A 19763-nucleotide genomic window follows, 5' to 3' on the forward strand; every position below is an offset into this window, starting at 1 on the left:
CAACTCCTTTCTGTTCTTCCTTGTTCCTTCTTGTCAGCTTCCTGCTTCTGTCAGCATCCCCCCAGGAGTATTTCTTCACCCTCGCACCAGCAGCACCTGTCCGTGTCTACAGCTGAATCCGGTTTGCAGTTTTCCAACCTTCACAGAACCAGCCTCATCACACTCCCATCAGAAACACCAGCATGAGGTGAGCAGCACCCCCTCCCCAGAGGTCTGGGCCCCAGCCCCATGGAGCCCTTCCTCCAAGCTTCTGGTTGTAATAATTCCATTCTCTTTCCTTTGTGCCTCAGCCCTGGGGGTGGGAGTGGCTTCCCGCGATCGCTCTCTTTATGATATCTTAGAGTTCTCTTTTCATTATTTGTTACCTACTTAACAACTTTATGCCTAGTTAACATTTTCTATGTTAAATCCTGTCTGTTCAAAGAACTAATATTAATATGGCTTCTGCCTCTCGACTGATCACTGACTGAGAGATACACCAGCACCCATCAGTCACTGATCCAGGGCTGCTCCCAGAGGGGTTCGTTGCCCAGCATTTCTGGGCTGCCACATGGGTGGCAAAGCCGACTCCGGCAGCAGAGCTGGCTCCAGTGGCAAGAGAAAGCCCTCGGGCGAGGTAATGCAAGAACTAGCAATTGGAATTTGGGCCAGTGTGCACTAACGTGATAAGGGAGAGCGGAGGGGGGGCGAGCATGATAGTGTTTGCTAAATGCCAAATGCTCTTTATAAAAAATTAATTTCCAATTACACAAGCATTCACTATCCTCAAAAGACAGTTATTAAGCATAAGGCTAAAGTCTTCTCAATCACCATTCCCACTCCTGATTCCCTTCTCTTCCTTTCTCCCCAGACGTAACCGCTGTTATCAGTTATCATTTACATGGGCTTTTCTACATATATATGCTTAGTCAAACATTTATGGTGTTATTTTGGAGAGTTTTGTTTTTATTTCACAGTGTACATATCTTTTTTGCAATTTGCTGTATTCACTAAACGATTTGTCTTGATGTCATTCCATATCATGACACATAGAGGCACCTCATTCTTTTTGACTGCTGCATAATATTTCCTAGTGTGCATATGCCATTGTTTATTTTGCTGTTGTCCTATGTTCACTATTAACACAATTCTGTGATTAATATTCATGTCCCTGTGTCTTTGTATCTGTTTAGGAGTAGTTCTCTAGAGTAGATAGAGAGTAGTAGAAATGCTGGGTCAGAGAGAGTACATATTTTAAAACTTGCATTAGATGTTAAAAATGTGTCCTCCGGGCCAGCCTGGTGGTGTACTGGTTAAGTTCCTGCACTCCACTTCAGGAGCCATGGGTTCAAAGGTTTGAATATTGATGCAGACCTATACACTGCTCATCAAGCCATGCTGTGGTGGCATCCCACATACAAAATAGGGGAAGATTGGCCAGATGTTAGCTCAGCAACAATCTTCCTCACCAAAAAGAAAAGAAAAGTCCTCCAAAATGTAGTTCCTATTTGCAAGCTGTGGTATTGTGATTTATAATAAGAAATATATTTGTGATTTATAATAAGAAATGTAAATGAGGTCTCAGTCCCCATCCTAAAAGCTTTGGTGTTCCCTAAGTGATGAGAGCCACAAAGGCGTCTTTTGTTATGTTAATGAGATGGCTTTTGGACTGCACCTAAGGATGGGGGCTGGTTGCCAGGGGAACCAACCAATGATTAGAGGGCTGGAACTTTCAGTCCCACCCTCTGACATCCGGGGAGGGAGGGGGCTGGAGAGTGAATCAATCACCAATGGCCAATGATTTAATCAATCATGCCTATGTAATGAAGCCCCCATAAAAACCCGAAAGGATCGGGTTTGAGGAGCTTCCAGGTTGGTGAACACGTGGAGATTCAGGGAGAGTGGCGCTCCTGGAGAGGGCATGGAAGCTCTCCGCCCTTTCCCCACACATTGCCCTGTGCATCTCTTCCATCTGGCTGTTCCTGAGTTATGTCCTTTTATAATAAACCGATGATCTAGTAAGTAAAATGTTTCTCTGAGTTCTGTGAGCCGCTCTAGCAAATTAGTTGAGCCTAAGGATGGGGTCACTGGAACTTAGCCAGTCAGTCAGAAAAATACAGGTAACAACCTGGCCTTCTGACTGGTGTCTGAATTGAGTTTCGAGGGAGGGGGTCCTTGGAACTTCCAATCTATAGCTGGTCAGTCAGAAGCATGGGTAACAAGCCTGGGCTTGTGACTGGCATCTGAAGTGGAGTGAGGCTAAGGGCAGTCTTGTAGGACTGAACCCTTAACCTGTGGAATCTGATGCTATCTCTGGGTGGGTAGTGTCAGAACACAAGCAGGGAGCCGGAGAATTCCTTGGTGTTGTGTGGGAGGCCCCCCGGCCCCCGCCCCCGACACACACGCATTGGAAATTGGGTCCAGGAACCCCAAATAGTTGGTGTCAGTGAAGTGGGATTTGCTAGAACGGCGTGGCTCACAGAAACACGTGGTTTGGGAAGAGAAAGGATGAAAGGGCGGGGGATGAGGGACCTTTGATTCCTGGTGTCCACGTGGTCACCGTGGTCTGCAGCTGCAGCAGCGCTGCAATCCGTTACTCAGGTGGATCCAGCTCCCGGGGAGTTGGTTCACTGGCTGCACAAGGAAATGCAGGCTAATAAGAAAAAGGCAAAATATTCAACCCCTTGGCTATTATTACCTGTGACGGCTCAACTAAAAGTCAGAGAGAACGCTAGGTCAGACCTTGATGCTAGACCAAGCTAGATTTCAGTGAGTCTGAGCTTTGGCGGCGAGCGTCAAAGCCGCCCGCCAAGGGAAAAGTCAACACGGGGGAAGGGCGAACCCAAGAAACTGTTGAACCAGAGGGTGTAGCGTGAAGGAGCTGTTTCAGCGGCTTCCCGAGGAACCTTTACTCAAATGGATTACGGAGGGACTAACTTGGGGGCTGTGTCTTTGGGTTCCAGTGCTGCGGAGCGGAAGAGCCTGTTTGGGTTGACGCAGGACCCACAGCTCACTAGGGAACGATCCCAGATGGCTGTAGGTGATCCAGACACGGGAGGGTACTTGTGAGCAAATAGGCAGCCTGGTGGACTGGATAAAAGCCACTGTAAGGTCTGTTTACCCTGAGGAGGGGGACTGTCCATCCCCCCATGAATGCCAGGTGGAACCCCCCAGGTGAAGCAGCTGGTAGGCTTCGTATGCGAGCCCTGGGGGACTGGCCTTGTGATGACCAGGATATTCACCCGCTGAATATGCCCATTTCCCAGGTGGTGGTAAATGCTGTGGTTAAGGCGTCCCCTTCACATGGGCACTTCATATAATCTTATTACAAAACCAAAAAACAGTTCGGGGGCCTTATGAATTTGCTATTGCGGCTTCCTGAGGGTCTTATAGATGCTAATAGAAACATTAGGTTAATTAACAAGAGAATGGGAAGGGGCCTAGGGGAGAGAGAGTGCAGGGACTCTTGCCAACTAGGTGGAAATTTTTAAAATGTTGCTGAGAAATAAGATAAAGTGAATATTGCTAGGAGTGAAACAAAGAGGAAACAGAAAGGGGCGAGTCACAGGACTCCTCCCAGCAGGGTGGGAATCTTCAGATTGTTATCAAGAAATGGGACGAGGGGCCGCCCCGTGGCCGAGTGGTTAAGTTCGAGCGCTCTGCTTGGGCGACCCAGGATTTCGCTGGTTTGGATCCTGGGCGCGGACAATGGCACTGCTCATCAGGCCATGCCTAGGCGGCGTCCCACGTAGCACAACCAGAGGCACTCGCAACTGGAATATATAACTGTACTGGGGGGCTTTGGGGAGAAGAAAAAAATATATAGCACTACCTAAGATTAGGCTGGCCAAAGGGGCCCCCTGTTGGTCCCCCAATATCAAAGGGCCTCAAAAAAAGGCCGCTCTATTTACCCCAGTCTGGGGAAATTGAAAAAGCCGGAAGGGAGAGAGAGCTATGAGAGACCTGACCCACAATCGCTCGGGGCAGCGGTGGTCAGGTCTATTAATCAAGATAAAGATTGACAAAAGGGCCAGGGTCCCTTGACTCGAGCCCTCCCTAGGAATCCAAAGCTTTTTGCACAAGAGTGGTTAAAATGGTCAAGGAGTGGAGATGAGCAGTTTCTAGGACTCACTGATACAGGAGTCTCCTGAACTGTGGTCCCAAAACCCACTGGTGAAGCCCTGACTCCTCCTGCAATTAGATGGAGAGAATATAAAAATGTCATGGGCCATAAGATTGTGAACGTTGGAATGTCTAAGCAGGAATTCTGTAAAGAAATTGTGTCAACTTTACCTAACTGTTTCACGGGAATGGATATTCTGTCTGGCTGGGGAACACCTCCCCTACCTGGTATTGTCAAACCGAAACCTGTGGATGAAGTCCTAAAGGAGGCCACATCAGGAGCACAAGAGCTGAGGGAATTACAGTAAAAGTTTGCAGGAGAATTGCATGTTGGAACAGGCTTTACGTGAGTGGTTGCGTCTCTTTTACCCAATTGTGATAGGGGCATGGACACTGTATCTGACTGGGGGATGTTTCCCCCGCCTAACATCGTAAGACAGAAGGCGCGTAAGTCCGCCCTTCAAGCGATACTCATCAGCGTGCTGAGTGGGAACCAGTAAGATGCCTGAGCCACGCTGTGGAATAGAAGCTGGAGGGCAGGTAGGGACAAATTCTCTGTGCAATGGCCCTACGCGGAGCTAGACTGGGGCTTATGGCAAGAGCCTGTGAGCGCCTCCCAGCGACCATGACTGGTCCTTTGAACAGAGAATTTCCATTTGAGCGGTAAGTCCTACCTTGCTGTTGGACGTTAATGGAAGCTACCCCGATGACCGAAGGACACACAATGATCCTGAAGCCTGAAATGCCCACAGTGTCTTGGGTGATGTCGGAGAAGCGCTCTAATGGGCCTGGCAGTGCCCAGAGGAGTTCCAAAGTAAAATGGAAATGGTTTCTCCAGGATCATGCTGCCTGGGGAAGGCAAGGGGAGATACTCACAGGCAGGGAGCCTCTCCCCGAGGACCGACTTGGGAACTGAGCGAGGAGCTGCAGGATGCTATCGTCACCTGGACAGGGCCCTGTAAACAGCTCTCGGCTGATCGACAAAGAGCTGCTTGTTTTGTGGACGCCAGTTCCACGTGGATGGACATCCTGTTTGGAAGGCTGCCACTCTGATGGAAGGAGGTAAAAACAAATCAGCTCGGTGGGCGGAACTGCATGCTGTTTTCCTGCAGTGATGGAAGAATCGAGCACTGGTAAAAGCGCCTATGTTTGGGTTTTTACTGACTCACGGCAGTGGCCAATGGCCTGGCCATATGGTCAGGCAGGAGGGCAATGGAAACCTGGCCTATTAAAGGGATGCCTGTATGGGGCACAGCCCCATGGGAATTTGAGGGTGCATTAGAGTAGGACATGCCAACGCCCATCAGAAGAACTCCCATCCAGGTCTGGAAGGTGACTGGAACAAACAAGCAGATGTCCTTGTGTACCTGCTTGAGACGGTCACCTGAGTCCGTGAGATGAGCGGACATGAGGACACCGCAGCAACGGGCTGATTCTAGAAACAGTCCTCTTGCACCCTCTGAGGCCCAAAAGGCCAATAAGCACTGTTCTGTCTGCCAGCGAGAGAGGCAGAGACTGCAGATGGCCATGCGGCAGAGTCCCTGGTGGGAAGCCCTGAGCTTAGCTGGCGAGTGAGACTGATGCTGGCAGCCCTGGGTCTACGAGCGAGTCCTCACAGGAGTCGACACCGACTCTAGACTGGGCTTTGCTTGCCTGGCGTAGGTGCAAATGCTCAGAGGATTGTGAAGGAACCGGAACAGAAGATACTGAGCCCGTTTGGACAACTGACCGTCATTTCTCCAGACCATGGGACTCACTCTGCAGCCCGTAATGTCCAACAATGGCCAGAGAGCTCCCTCAGGGGACTAGTTCCGTAGAGAATGGGAACAGGCACAGAAAACGTGGGCTGTCTAAAACGGGGAGATAAAAGCAAGAAGGGCTGGCTTACACGCCTTCACGAGTGTGCGCTCACACTCAACATGAACATGAGTGGGGCTGAAGGAGAGTCCCCACGGGATGGATTTCTCTCTTTTCCTGGTGGATCTGGAGAAGACGGGGTGGGGCCGTGCTGGTGTTGTTCCGCCCCACATCACCTCAACTTTTTCCCCCCTGCTTGATGCAGTGGTCACAGGACCAGGGCTGCAACTCCAAGGGCTGGGAGCAGAAGTGATTCCTAAGCAAGAAATGGTAACTATGTTTTTAACCCCTCTGTCAGACAGAATTCCTAAGGGCCTGATGGGGCAGGACGTGCCTCCCCCATCCGGCAACACTGCGGCTGACGGCGCAGGCAGCCGTGCTGCCCGGGGCGGGGGACAGCCCGCTGGTTCTGCGCCTGTGGCACCTTCGCTTCTCCGACAGGCAGTGGACTGAGGGAGAGGGACGTGCTAGACTAGCGTGGCTGCCTGCAGTCCAGCCCAGCATGGTGGCCGAACCGAATGTCCCTGCTGAAGGTGGGAAAGTTTGGGTATAAATGGAGAGAGAGACAAACAGTAACGGAGGGTAAGGGAGTGAATAAGTGGGTGTGTAATGAGGGAAAACCCATGTTACGTTAACATCTCAAAAGGGGCTCAGGGCCAGAGACATACTATCTCTTAGCTCGATGATGCCAGACGCCTGAAGGGGGAAGCTATGTACTGCTGAGACCACTCCTGCTATGGAACCTGGCAAGATGGAGTGGAAGCCTGCAAACCTGAGTGACCTCGGCCTGGGAGACACTCAGAGGACAGGGTGCTGGACTGGAGAGTTATTAATGACTGAATGAGAGTCCAGTAACGTGCCAGTATCTTTGGACTCGTGATTGTTTTGCTATTGGAGATGTGTGTTTGAAAGACCAGGGGGTGGATTGCAGTTTATGTATTGTGATATATAATAAGAAATATATATTTAATCTTTCTCCCCATTTCTGACACAGAGCTCCTAAAACCCTTGGAATTTCCTAAGTGATGAGAGCCACAAAGGTGTATGTTAATAAGGTGACTTTTGGAACTAACCTAAGGATAGGGGCTGGTTGCCAGGGGAACCAAACCCGTGATTCGAGGGCTGGAATTCTCAGTCCCATCTCCTGACCTCCGGGGACGAGAGAGGGGCTGGAGGTTAATCAATTACCAACGGTCAATGATTTAATCAATCATGCTTATGTAATGAAGCCCCCATAAAAACCCAAAAGGACGGGGTTGGGAGAGCTTCCTGGTCAGTGAACTCCTGGAGATGCAGGGAGAGTGGTGTGCCCTGAGAGGACGTGGCAGCTCCTCGCCCTGTCCCCACACCTTGCCCTGTGCATCTCTTCCATCTGGCTGTTCCTGAGTCATATCCTTTTGTAACAGAGTGGTGATCTAGTGAGTAAAATATTTCTCGAGTTCTGTGAACAGCTCTAGCAAATTCGTTGGACCCAAGGAGGGAGAAGTTGGAACCTAGCCAGCCATTCAGAAGTACAGGTAACAACCTGGCCTTGTGACTGGCGTCTGAATTGAGTTGCCAGGGAGGGCGTCGTTGGAACCTCCAATCTGTAGCCGGTTGGTTAGAAGCATAGGTAACAGCCTGGGCTTGTGACTGGTGGCTGAAGTGGGGGTGGGGGTGGGGACAGGCCTGCGGGACTGAGCCCTTAACCTCTGGGATCTAACGCTATCTCTGGGTGGACAGTGTCAGAACTGAGTTGAATTGTAGGACACCCTGGTGGTATAACACCGTGGGGAGAGAGCTGTTCACACCAAACACCCCATGAAGCACCAGGCACCTCCTGCCTGGTCCTGTCCAGGGGGCCACCAGGGCAGAACTACTATAATCCAGCGGGAGATACCAACACCCTCAGGGAGCCTTCGAGTGGCAGCAGTGTCTGTGGTCTCCAGCTGAGAGCAGAGTCCTACAGACTGTTGGAGTGCACTTGTTGCTGAGCACATGTGACAACCCCTAGCAACTCCTGGAAATAATTAGGTGCATTTTGTGGGGCTCTGAGGGCCTTGCATGACCAAGTGCCAGGGCAATCAGGTTATACCTAGCTTTTGTTTTATGCCATCAACAGTGGACCTGGTGCCTGTGGGAGTGGCAGCTGCCAGAGGAGAGCTAGACTGTTTATTTCAATTACCCCTAAGAATACCTGGGGCTGGGATCCATGGTGGGTTTGCCATGTGAATATCTGAAGAAAAGGTTTTTTCAGGCAGAGGAAACAGCAAAGGCCAAGGATGTGAGATAGAAATGTGCTTATGGTGTTCCAGGAACGGTAAGGAGGCTGGTTGGTACAGACGGAGTCACGGGGGCAAGGAGGGAACGAGGTCAGAGAGGTAATGATGGGGATCGCAGCTGTGTCAGCCTTCCCAGATCACTTCCTGCCCCAGCGTTGCTTTACACCTCGCATCTTTTTTAGGCCAGGCTCCTGGTTTCTTTGGTAATTCAGTTTCCTCAAAAACCTTAGTAGTCTTCTGATCTATTTGCTTCTAGGCAGTTCCATGTGCTGTAACCACATCCAAAGTTCTTTCCTAGACGTAATTGTAAAGTCTGCTTTATGTATTTGCCTCCTCGTTCCCATGCTTCTCTCTTTGCAAATTAATCACGGCTACCTTGATGCCATCTCAAACAACAGGCTTGCATGAGAGGGACACAACCACTCTAATCTGACTTTTGCTTCCGAGCTGAGTCCCTTGTTTAACTGAGGAGTCTTCATGCGTCTGTGTCAAGTGGTTGAGAGTCCCTAAGCGGCAGCTCGGGGGCTGACACTATTGCAGCTGTTAGGCTGATGGGAGATAATGCGGCCAAATGGATTTAGATGGTAAATTCAGAGACAACATAAGGAAGATCAAGATAGTGTCCGCTCCCTATGTCCCTGGTCCCACAGGGTGACACCAAACATGAGGAGCCAAATGACAGACCACCAGAACGGTATGTCACTTTGCTGTGGAGAAGCCAGTTCTAAACTAAAGCCAGGCAGTTGTACAGACAGCCACGGAAGCTGGCCTCTGTACCCTAACAGGAAAGTGGGGAAGGTGGAAGGGGTTGCCCTCCCCCAGACCAGGGAGCTGGATGAGAAATAGCCTTGTGGCAGTCTCCCACAAGATAGGGACAAGAAACTTTCTTGCAGCAACTCCCTGTCCTTATCTCCCTTTGTTCCAGGAGGAATCACAGCGTTCTGCTAAGAGTCAGGTCAGAGTGCAGACAAGCTTTGCTTCCGTGGCCTACGTGGACATGTACGAGGTCGCCAGCACGTCTGGACACAGCCCTTCTCCTACACTTTTTTACAAAAAGCCCTTTTCAGTCTTCTCTCTTGTTATTTGGGATACAGAAGCAGTCAGCTTTTCTAACCCTTTATTCCCCCAATTCTTATTTCTTTTCATTTCTGCCCTTGGATCAGTCAATTCTTGCCTAAGCTTATCTCTTTCTTGTAATACCTTGGTAAACACAGCAAGTAACCATCACTACACACTTCGAAACATTGCTTTCCGTCCTCCCCTAAAGCCATAGGTTCAGGAGGCATTTGGCCTGACTTCCTTATATTACAGTTAACATCTTAATCAAGCATTTTACTGCTGTTTAACAAGACTCTCCATCTTTCTATCCTCCAATATTAGTTCCTCATTGCTTACTGGCTCAAACACAACAGAAATTTCTTTATTGCTCATCTTTCAGTACCGAGTGAGTGACTAGCTCATTGGGATAGCCCTCCTCCTTGGAGTCATTCAGAAACCCAGGCGGACAGGGGCTTTTTATCCAACACATGGCTGCCAAGGTCACCCTTCGGGGTAAGGTACAGAGCCATCTCCGTTCTAGCAAGCTACAAGGGGAGAAAAGTATCTATAGTATGCTTGGAAAGTTTACATGGGCAGCCTGAAAGTGCCACATGAAATTTGTTCTCACATTCCATCACTTATAATTTCATCATAATGGCCACACCTAACTGCAAAGGAGGCTGGGAAATATGTGCCCAGGGAGAAGAGGAAAGCATGAATTAGGTGAGCAGCTAGCAATCTCTGCCCCACGGTGCTGTGGAGTAGTGTATTGGCAGTGCGGTTGGTGAGAAGTGGCTGAATTCTGGATTTATATTGAAGGTAGAAACATCAGAATTTGTTGACGCCAACCAAGGTTTTTGGCCTGAGTAATTGGAAGAATAGAGTTGTCGTATACCGAGATGGTAAAGACTATCAAGAACTCGGTTTTAGGCGTGTGATTTTTGAGGGGTCTGGGAACCGCTACCTGGAGACATTAAATAGTCAATTGTATATGCAGGTTTCACAGTTCAAAGGAGTGGTCAGGACTGAAAATATAAATTTTGGGGCCCTCAGGACATAGAAGTATTTAAAGTCATTGGCCAACACTAACTACAAAATTCTATATACAATAATACTGAATTTCACTCATTCTACAATGTACATTTTTTTCACATCTTCACATCTTTGAAATTGGAATACGTTTTACAACACTCAATACAGTCTTCGATTATTATGACTGACAGTGTTTTCTTTCTTTGTCAGTAGCATCTAAAATAATGATGTAGGGGCCGGCCCCGTGGCTGAGTGGTTAAGTTCGCGTGCTCTGCTTCAGTAGCCCAGGGTTTCGCCAGTTCGGATCCTGGGCGCGGACATGGCACTGCTCATCAGGCCATGCTGAGGTGGCATCCCACATGCCACAACTAGAAGGACCCACAACTAAAAATATACAACTATGCACCGGGGGGCTTTGTGGGGGTAAAAAGGAAAAATAAAATCTTTAAAAAAGAGTTTCCTAAGTTCAAAATGAAAAAAATAATAATAATGTATGTTATAATTGATGGCTCCTCAGATTCAATGAAATAGTAATAATAGCAGTAGACATGATGATGATAATATTGAGCACTTAATATTGTACGTCAGACACTGGGCTAAAGCCCCTTCCCTGATTATCTTTATATGTAGTTAGAGTATTGAAGTAAGAGCCCAGACACTGGAGCCTGACTGCATGAGTCTTAATTCTGGCTCTGAGCTACTTAACCACATGACCCTGGCCAAATGCTCAATCTATCTGTGCATGGTTTCCTCATCTCTAAAATGCGGCGATAATAGTATCTAACTTATAGGTTTATTATGAGGAGTAAAGGAATTAATACATGTAAAATGCTTAGAACAGTGCTTAAGCACATGATAACTGCTAAATTATTTGATAACGCTGTTAAAACAATGTGAAAAAGGTATGTATGTATGTAAAAATTCATCAAGCTATACTCTTTAATACATTTTACTCACATTACTGTATGCATTTTATACCACAATAAAAGAGGAAAACAAGACAAAACACAAAAGTTTAGAGGAAAAAAGATCATCTCGGGGCTGGCCCAGTGGCCAAGTGGTTAGGTTCGCACGCTCCACTTTGACGGCCCAGGGTTTCGCCAGTTTGGATCCTGGGTGTGGACATGGCACCGCTCATCAAGCCATGCTGAGGCGGCGTCCCACATGCCACAACTAGAAGGACCCACAACTGAAAATATGCAACTATGTACCGGAGGGCTGTGGGGAAAAAAAGGGAAAAATAAAATCTTTAAAAAAAAAAAAGATCATCTGTCTTCTAAACAAGAAAAAAAAAGTATATGTCCAATGATATTCAATGAAGCCTTTTTGTCTGAAATTAATATAGTTATTCCAGCTTTCTTTTGATGTGTTAGCATGGTATATCTTTCTACACCCCTTTACTTTTTTTTTTAATTTTTTTTTTTTAGGAAGATTAGCCCTGAGCTAACTGCTGCCAATCCTCCTCTTTCTGCTGAGAAAGACTGGCCCTGAGCTAACATCCATGCCCATCTTTCTCTACTTTATATGTGGGATGCCTACCACAGCATGGCTTGGCAAGCGGTGCCATGTCCATACCTGGGATCCGAACCGGCAAACCCTGGGCCGCCAGTTGGAACGTGTACACTTAACTGCTGTGCCACCGGGCCAGCCCCATACATCCCTTTACTTTTAATTTATCTGTGTCTTTATATTTAAAGTGGGTTTCCTGTAGACAAGAAATAGCTGGGTCTTATTTTTTTTAATCCACTCTGACACTTTCTGTCTTTTATTTGGCGTATTTAGACCATTGATGTTTAAAGTGGTTATTGATATAGTTGGATTAATATTTACCATATTTGTTCCTTGTCTTTGTTTCCTTTTTTTCTGACTTCTCTGTTTGTTTGTTTTAAAGATTTGTATTTTTCCTTTTTCTCCCCACAGCCCCCCAGTACATAGTTGTGTATTTTTAGTTGTGGGTCCTTCTAGTTGTGGCATGTGGGATGCCGCCTCAACATGGCCTGATGAACGGTGCCATGTCTGCTCCCAGGATCCGAACCAGGAAAACCCTGAGCTGCCGAAGTGGAGTGCATGAACTTAACCACTCGGCCACGGGGCCTGCCCCTGTTTGTTTTTTGAGGTATAATTGACATACAACACTATATTAGTTTCAGGTGTACAACATAATGATTTGATATTTGTATATATTGTGAAATGGTCACCACAATAAGTCCAGCCAACATCCATCAACATACATAAAGAATTTTTTTTTTGTAATGAGAACTTTCAAGATTTACTCTCTCAGCAACCTTCAAATGTGCAATACAGTATATTAACTATAGTTGCTATGCTGTACATTACATCCCATGACTTATTTATTTTATAACTGAAAGTTTGTACCTTTTGACCCCCTTCACTCATTCTGCTCCCCTCCCCCACCTCTGGCAACGACCAATCTGTTCTCTTTATATCTATGAGCTTGTTTTTCTTTTTTAGATTCCACATACAAGTGAGATCATACGGTATTTATCTTTCTCTGTCTGACTTATTTCACTTAGCATAATGCCCTCAAGGTCCATCCACGTTGTTGCAAACAGCAAGATTTCGTTCTTTTTTGGTTGAATAACATATATATATATATACACCACATCTTCTTTATCCATTCATCTGTCGATGGACTCTTCGGTTGTTTCCATATCTTGGCTATTGTAAATAATGCTGCAATGAACATGGGGGTGCTGCCTTCTCTGGTTTTAACTGAATGTGTTATATGATTACATTTCCTCTCCTCTCTTAGCACATCAATTATACTTCTTAATTTGTTGGTTGCCATAGAGTTTGCAATATACATTTACAGCTAGGCCAAATCCACTTTTGAATAATGCTATGCCACTTCATGGGGTAGTGCAAGTACCTTATAACAAAGAATTCCCAATTCTTCCCTCTCGTTCCTTTAAACATTGCTGTCGTTCATTTCATTTATCTATAAGCTATCATACTTATTAAGTGTTGCTATTATTACTATTATTATTATTGCTAACATTATTATTTTGAACAAACTATTATCTGTTAGAGCAATTAAGAATAGGAAAAATAAAATATTTTATTTTACCTTCGTTTATCCTTCTCTAATGCTGTTTGATTTTGTACGTAGATACAAGCTTCTGACCTACATCATTTTCCTTCTTTGTGAAGCATTTCTTTTAACATTTCTTGCAAGGTAGGTCTACTGGCAACAAATCCCTTCAATTTTGCTTTATCTGAGAAAGTGTTTATTTCCACTTCACTTTTGAAGAATAATTGGCTGGATACAGAATTCTAGTTTGGTGGTTTTTTCTTTCAGTACTTTAAATATTTCACTCCACCCTTTTCTCTTCTTGTTTGCTTGGTTCCTGAAGAGAAATCCAATGTAATTCTTATTTTTGTTCCTCTATAAATAAGGTATTTTTTTCCTTTGGCTTCTTTCAAGATTTCCTCTTTGTCTTTGATTGTCTACAGTTTGAGTGTGATATGCCTATAGATTTGGGGTGGGCGCCATTTATTCTGCTTGGTATTCTCTGAGCCTCCTGGATCTGTGGTATGGTGTCTGTCATTAATATTAGAAAATTCTCAGTCTTTATTACTTCAAATATTTCTTCTGTTCCTTTTTCTTTCTTCTTCTATTTGTCCCATTATGTGTATCTTACACCTTTTGTAATTACTCCACAGTTCTTGGATATCCTGTTCTTTTTCATTCTTTTTTCCTCTTTGCATTTAAGTTTTGGAAGTTTCTGTTAACATATATTCAAGCTTACTAATTTTTTCCTTGGCTCTGTCCACTCTACTGATGAGCCCACTGAAGGCATTCTTCATTTCTGTTACCGTGTTTTTTATTTCTAGCATTTCCTTTTGATTCTTTCTTAGAATTTTCAACTCTTTGCTTACATTACTCATCTGTTCTTACATGTTGTCCACTTTTCCCACTAGAGCTCTTAGCATATTAATCATAGATTTTTTTAAAATTCCAGGTTTGATAATTCCAACATCTCTTCCATATCTGAGTTTGGTTCTAATGCTTGCTTTGTCTCTTCAAACTATGTTTTTTGCCTTTTGGTAAGCCTTGTAATTTTTGGTTGAAAGCTGGACGTGATGTACTGAGAAAAAGGAACTGCAGTAAATGGCCCTGTAGTAATGTGGTAATGTGTGGGCAAGGGGGAAGCATTCTATAGTCATATGATTAAGTCTCGGTCTTTTAGTGAGTCTGGACCCCTGAGCTGTGACCTTCACAAGTTCTTCTCATGCCTTTCCCCTGCACCCCTTTAGGTGAAACAGGAAGGCTAGAGGGGGCTGGATTTGAGTATTTCCCCTCCCCCTTGTAAAAGGTTAGAGTGCCCCCCCCCCCCCCAAGCATTAGGCTCTGGTAACACCCAAGGTTGTTAGGCACTGGTAAAAAAGTTTCCCTTGAGGACAAGCCTTTGTTAAGGAGAACAGAACGTTCAGGGCATTATCGAAAAGGTTAAGTTAATTTCCTCCTCCCCCTTAGGAGGGGGCCCTCCTAAGACTGGACCCCCCCCACCCCAACCCCAGCTGCAGTTTTTAACTCTCTAGTTTGTCGACACTGAGCCTCCAATTCATCAGTTACAGTGTTAAGTTTTCCTACCCTGGTACTGGCTCCAGCTGCAGGCTTCAGTTCCCAGGCTTCTGCTCTGATAAGCTGTGATTCTCTGTATTTGTATTTTCTGATGGATATAAGAGGAGTTGTTGATTTTCAGTCTGTTCAACTTTTTTCTTGTTGTGAGGATGGGAGTGTTGACTTCCAAGCTCCTTCCATGTTGGACTGGAAACTGAAAGTCAGCATTTTGTTATAATAGCAAAAGATTAAAAATGTGCCAAATGTGCATGAGTAAAGGACTGGCTTATCCAAATTATGCTGCATCCACCCAATATAATACTATGTAATCAAAAGTCAGCTCTAGATGTCCTAGCCTGCTAACATTTGCTGAATATTCTTTGAAGTGAACGAAGAACGTTTGTTTTAAAAAAGCATATGCATATACACCTACTGATCTTCAAAATAAAGAAAGATGAAATTTTACCAGATTAGTGGAAATTACACCAAAATTATGGCAGTCACATTTTAGCATTATGGGGGTTATTTGTTTCTCAATTTACCAAACATCCTTAATTTGATTGCATTATTCCTATAAATTTTTTAAGGGACTATTCATACAAAAAACATCTGGAGGGAAGTACACAAAAATGATAGTGGTCATTGGTTTTGGTGATGGAAATAAGGAGAATTTCTCCCTTTTGCTAGACATTTTGTAATGTCATCATATTACATCTGCCATAATGTTTTTTGTTTGTGATAAACGTGCAGGTTTTGTTTGGTTTAGCCTCCTGGTGTCTAAATTAGGCAAGCTAAGTGAAAAACCCTTTTACAGAACGGTGTTTGGACCAGGCTTGCTTCTGTTGGTTATACCACCTGTTATACTACCATTTCTAGCACATATTTAAAAGCTATCATAAATCACGTTTGTGTGTGTGTGTGTGCGTGTGAGGAAGATTGGCCGTGAGCTAACAACACCTGTTGCCGATCTTCCTCTTTTTGCTTGAGGAAGAGTGGCCTTGAGCTAACATCTGTGCCAATCTTCCTCTATTTTGTGTGTGGGACGCCACCACAGCATGGCTGATGAGCAATGTGTAGGTCTGTGCCCAGGATGTGAGCCTGCCAACCCCATGCTGCTGAAGCAGAGTGTGCAAACTTAACCATTATGTCACCAGGCTGGCCCCATAAATCCCTCTTTTGATATGCAATCTCATGTTTGTTGAAGGACTTGACCAAGCAGAAAAGACTGGCTGATTTGGAAACAGTGTAGTTTTTCTCCAGTCCTTGAGCAAACTGAGTGAGCAGTGCAGCCACGAACCTTCTGCAGACGCTTGAGTCTGCAAACCCAAGACCAGAGCCGTGGTGGCCTAGGTCAACCCCAAAAAGAAGCAAAAGGTCCTGAAATGAGCCCACAAGTATAAAGAAGGGAGTGAATTGATGCTATAGAGTTGACAAATCATCGTTGGCATTTTTTCTAAAATGAATAAATTTTATCTAAAAGAATGAGGCAAAAAATATACCTAAGAGCCAAGAAAGAATAGCTGTATCTAGCAGTTAAAAATGCAATGTTTACAATACAAAAACAAATTAAGACAAAAAACCTCACCAATTTTGGCTGAAAGAAAGCCTCTTTGCATTTGTGAAAAGTTTGAATTGCAGAATATATTAAGACAAATAGCACTTTATTATATAGTATACATAATGCAATTATATATGAGTCTATATGTTACATATATATAATGTATATATTCTGAGCAAATGAGTCTTGTCTTAGAAGTCCTGAAGGACGTGAATCTTAACTTGAGCAGCCTGCAGTAGAATCACCTGGGGGAACCGCTTTATCTTGAACCCTTAGCCCTTCCTCTCTTGATTCTAGAAAGCTTTGTGTGAAACGGAGCCCTCGAGTCAGTCCTATGATTTTGTTATTTGCTCCAGTCATTTGCTATAATTTTGGTGTATTTTCCACTAATCTTTTAAAATGGTATTTTCTGGGGCTGGCCCCGTGGCCGAGTGGTTGAGTTCGCGCACTCCGCTTCGGCGGCCCAGGGTTTTGCCAGTTCAGATCCTGGGCGCGGACATGGCACGGCTCATCAGGCCATGCTGAGGCAGCGTTCCACATGACAGAGCCAGAAGGACCTACAACTAGAATATACAATTATATACTGGGGGACTTTGGAGAGAAGAAGAAGGGAAAAAAAAAGATTGGCAGCAGATGTTAGCTCAGGTGCCAATCTTAAAAGAAAAAAGTTGCATTTTCTTTGAAGACCGGCAGGTGTATACACATATCCTTTTTTAAAACAAACATTCACTTCCAAGGACATTCAGCAAATGTTAGCATGCTAGGACATCTAGAACTGACTTTTGATTACATAGCATTACGTGTAATACTTATAATACTTGAAGCTACTTTAATACTAAGAATGATTTAGGAGTTTAGTAACAGATTTTTCTAAAATGTTCAAAACAACTGTATTGAGAGACTAGATTGTAAATAATTCTCTTACAAATACTGTAGATTTGACAAATGCCATAAAGTTTCAGGGACTGAAATATTATGACAAAAGATGCTGCTCCTATTGCTGTTATCACTCAGGAAATTCCAAGGATTTTGGGAGCTGTGAGCCAGGAACCGTGGACAAAGACCAAATACATATGAGAAATACATTTTGTTCATCTGAATAACCAAGTTTATATTTCTTATAAATCACAGTATCGCAAGCTTATAAACAGACATGCTCATTTGCTACTAATTCATATACTACAAGATCATTAATTTGGATCTTACTAAATTAAAACATGGTATCCAGACAGAAACTGTCTAGAATTTTATGCTTGCCCTGTTATTGGAGGAAAGAAAAAAATCTAATAAGTAAAATGTTTCTCTGAATTCTGTGAGCCGCTCTAGCAAATTAATCAAAGCAAGCCTCCTTGGGAACCCCTGAATTATAACCGTTTGGTCAGAAGCATAGGTGACCTCCTGGATTTGGGACTGGCGTCTGAAGAGGGGCGGGCAGCGGTCTTGTAGGCCTGAGCCCTTAACCTGTAACCCAAAGAAGGGGTCATTCAAACCTCCAGTCTATAGGTGGTTGGTCAGAAGCACAGGTGACAACCAGGACTTGAAATTAGTATCTGAGGTAGATGGCAGTCCTGTGGGACGGACCCCTTCACCTGCGCGATCTGACGCTATCTCTGGGTGCGTAGTGTCAGAATTGAGTTGAATGGTAGGACACCCAGCTGGTGTCAGAGAGTCATTACTTGGTGATGTGAGAAAAACCACCTCCCACACACACGTTGAAATTGGTGATCAGACCTTAGGGCTTAACAGTGTTTGCTTTTTTCTGGGATATGCAATAATATTTGCAAATTAGAGTAGACTTTGAAGAAACTCTAGCAAAAGGAAGAGTTGGTCGAAAATTTGCCTTTTTACAAAACTTCCAGGCTGGCCAAGAAGAAATAGGAGCGTGTGCTAAAGCAGAAAGCAAGATGGAGCTGAAGCGTCACCAGGCTGCAATCCTGTAGAGAGACGGTCGTGAGAATTTGGCTTGATGTCTGACTTGACTTACCAAATGGTCGATTTAGACCAAAACTGCAGTGCAAATTTGATTGTGAAGGTGATTGAGAAAATCAGGTTGACTTTGCAGGTCTACATTTAAATCATGAGGCTTATATTTTAGGTAGAAAAATTGGAATCTTCTGGACAGACACGTGGACAGAGCTGAGTCAGACCACTGTTAAGGAGCTCTGAATTTACTAGAACTAGCATAGGGTCAGGAGTGAGGCACAGTGAGCAGCCCTAAATTGGGCTGAGGCACTTCACTTGTGCCACAAACTGGTGCTAGGGAAGATCCAGGCTTCTCAGGAGGCGTAGATGTTATTTTCCAACTGGGAAAATATGGAGTTCTTAGACTAGATGAAATAAGCAAGACTGTGCCAGTAAAAACAAAAGGATCAGATGCTTTTGCACTGTGGTGGTTTACATAAAATACATGAAATAGAACCCTTCCAATTTGAAATAAAACCCGAGGTCCAAAAACTAGAGTAAAAGGAGTGAAATAATACTCTGGACTCTGCATCTAAGTCCCTGGCTGAGAATAGGTCAGTTTCAGAGAGGTTCTCTCACAGCAGGATGAACAGACTATTTTTAAGCATGTCTGTTCTAGGCACTGGTGTCTAAAATTCAATTGAATATCCATGAGCAATAGCATATTCTCAGCTGTGATCTTTTATATTGTACCTTGTCCTCCCTAGCTACGTTCTCTGCCTGTTGTCATCAAAGAAGATGAAATGGGACCATCTACTTAGATTCTTAGTTATCATATTTTTATATTAAAAATATTAAATCCTGTGGACTTTCCTCATTCCATTCAAATCACAAAGCCTTCTCTAGGGGACATATTATCAAAGCTGCCTCTTTTTTTTTTTTTCTTTGCTGAGGAAGATTAGCCCTGAGCTAACATCTGCACCAGTCTTCCTCCACTTTATATGTGGGTCACCACCACAGCATGGCTGACGAGTGGTGTAGGTCCATGCCCAGGATCCAATCCCATGAACCAGGGCTGCCAAAGCAGAGCACGCCAAACTTAACCACCAGGCCATGGGGCTGGCCCCACTCCCTCCTCTTTTATATTAGCTTGGTCATTAACCCAGAAAACATTTCCACAGGTATGAAGCATTTAACTCCTTGTCTATAGAACTTTGAAATTTGTAGCACTGAAAGTATTAAATACTATTAACTTATCCAGGAAATTCTGTCTATTCTTTAAGCTAAATGTCCTAGTAAACAATGAGTACACTTATCAAGCATTTCTGGAGAGAAAAATAAGAGTGCAATGGGAAACTTTATGAGGAAATATAACATAATAAGTCTTTGTCCTACAAAGGCAGAACCGGGAAGTAAAAAAATTACAATT

The 19763-nt window shown here is 44.6% G+C and overlaps 1 protein-coding gene across 4 annotated transcripts in view; it reads left to right on the forward strand.

Annotated features, from left to right (window-relative positions):
- The first annotated feature begins 49 nt into the window (after positions 1–49).
- The window catches only part of USP9X (ubiquitin specific peptidase 9 X-linked), a 167371-nt gene continuing 147657 nt past the window's right edge, over positions 50–19763 (forward strand). For all 4 annotated transcript variants that reach the window (XM_070603644.1, XM_070603650.1, XM_070603647.1 and 1 more), the window contains exon 1: positions 50–187. The gene's annotated coding sequence lies outside the window, so the exon portion shown is untranslated. The remainder of the gene's footprint in view (positions 188–19763) is intronic.

This window comes from Equus przewalskii, chromosome X (genome assembly GCF_037783145.1).
Source record: "Equus przewalskii isolate Varuska chromosome X, EquPr2, whole genome shotgun sequence".
Classification (NCBI taxonomy): domain Eukaryota; kingdom Metazoa; phylum Chordata; class Mammalia; order Perissodactyla; family Equidae; genus Equus; species Equus przewalskii.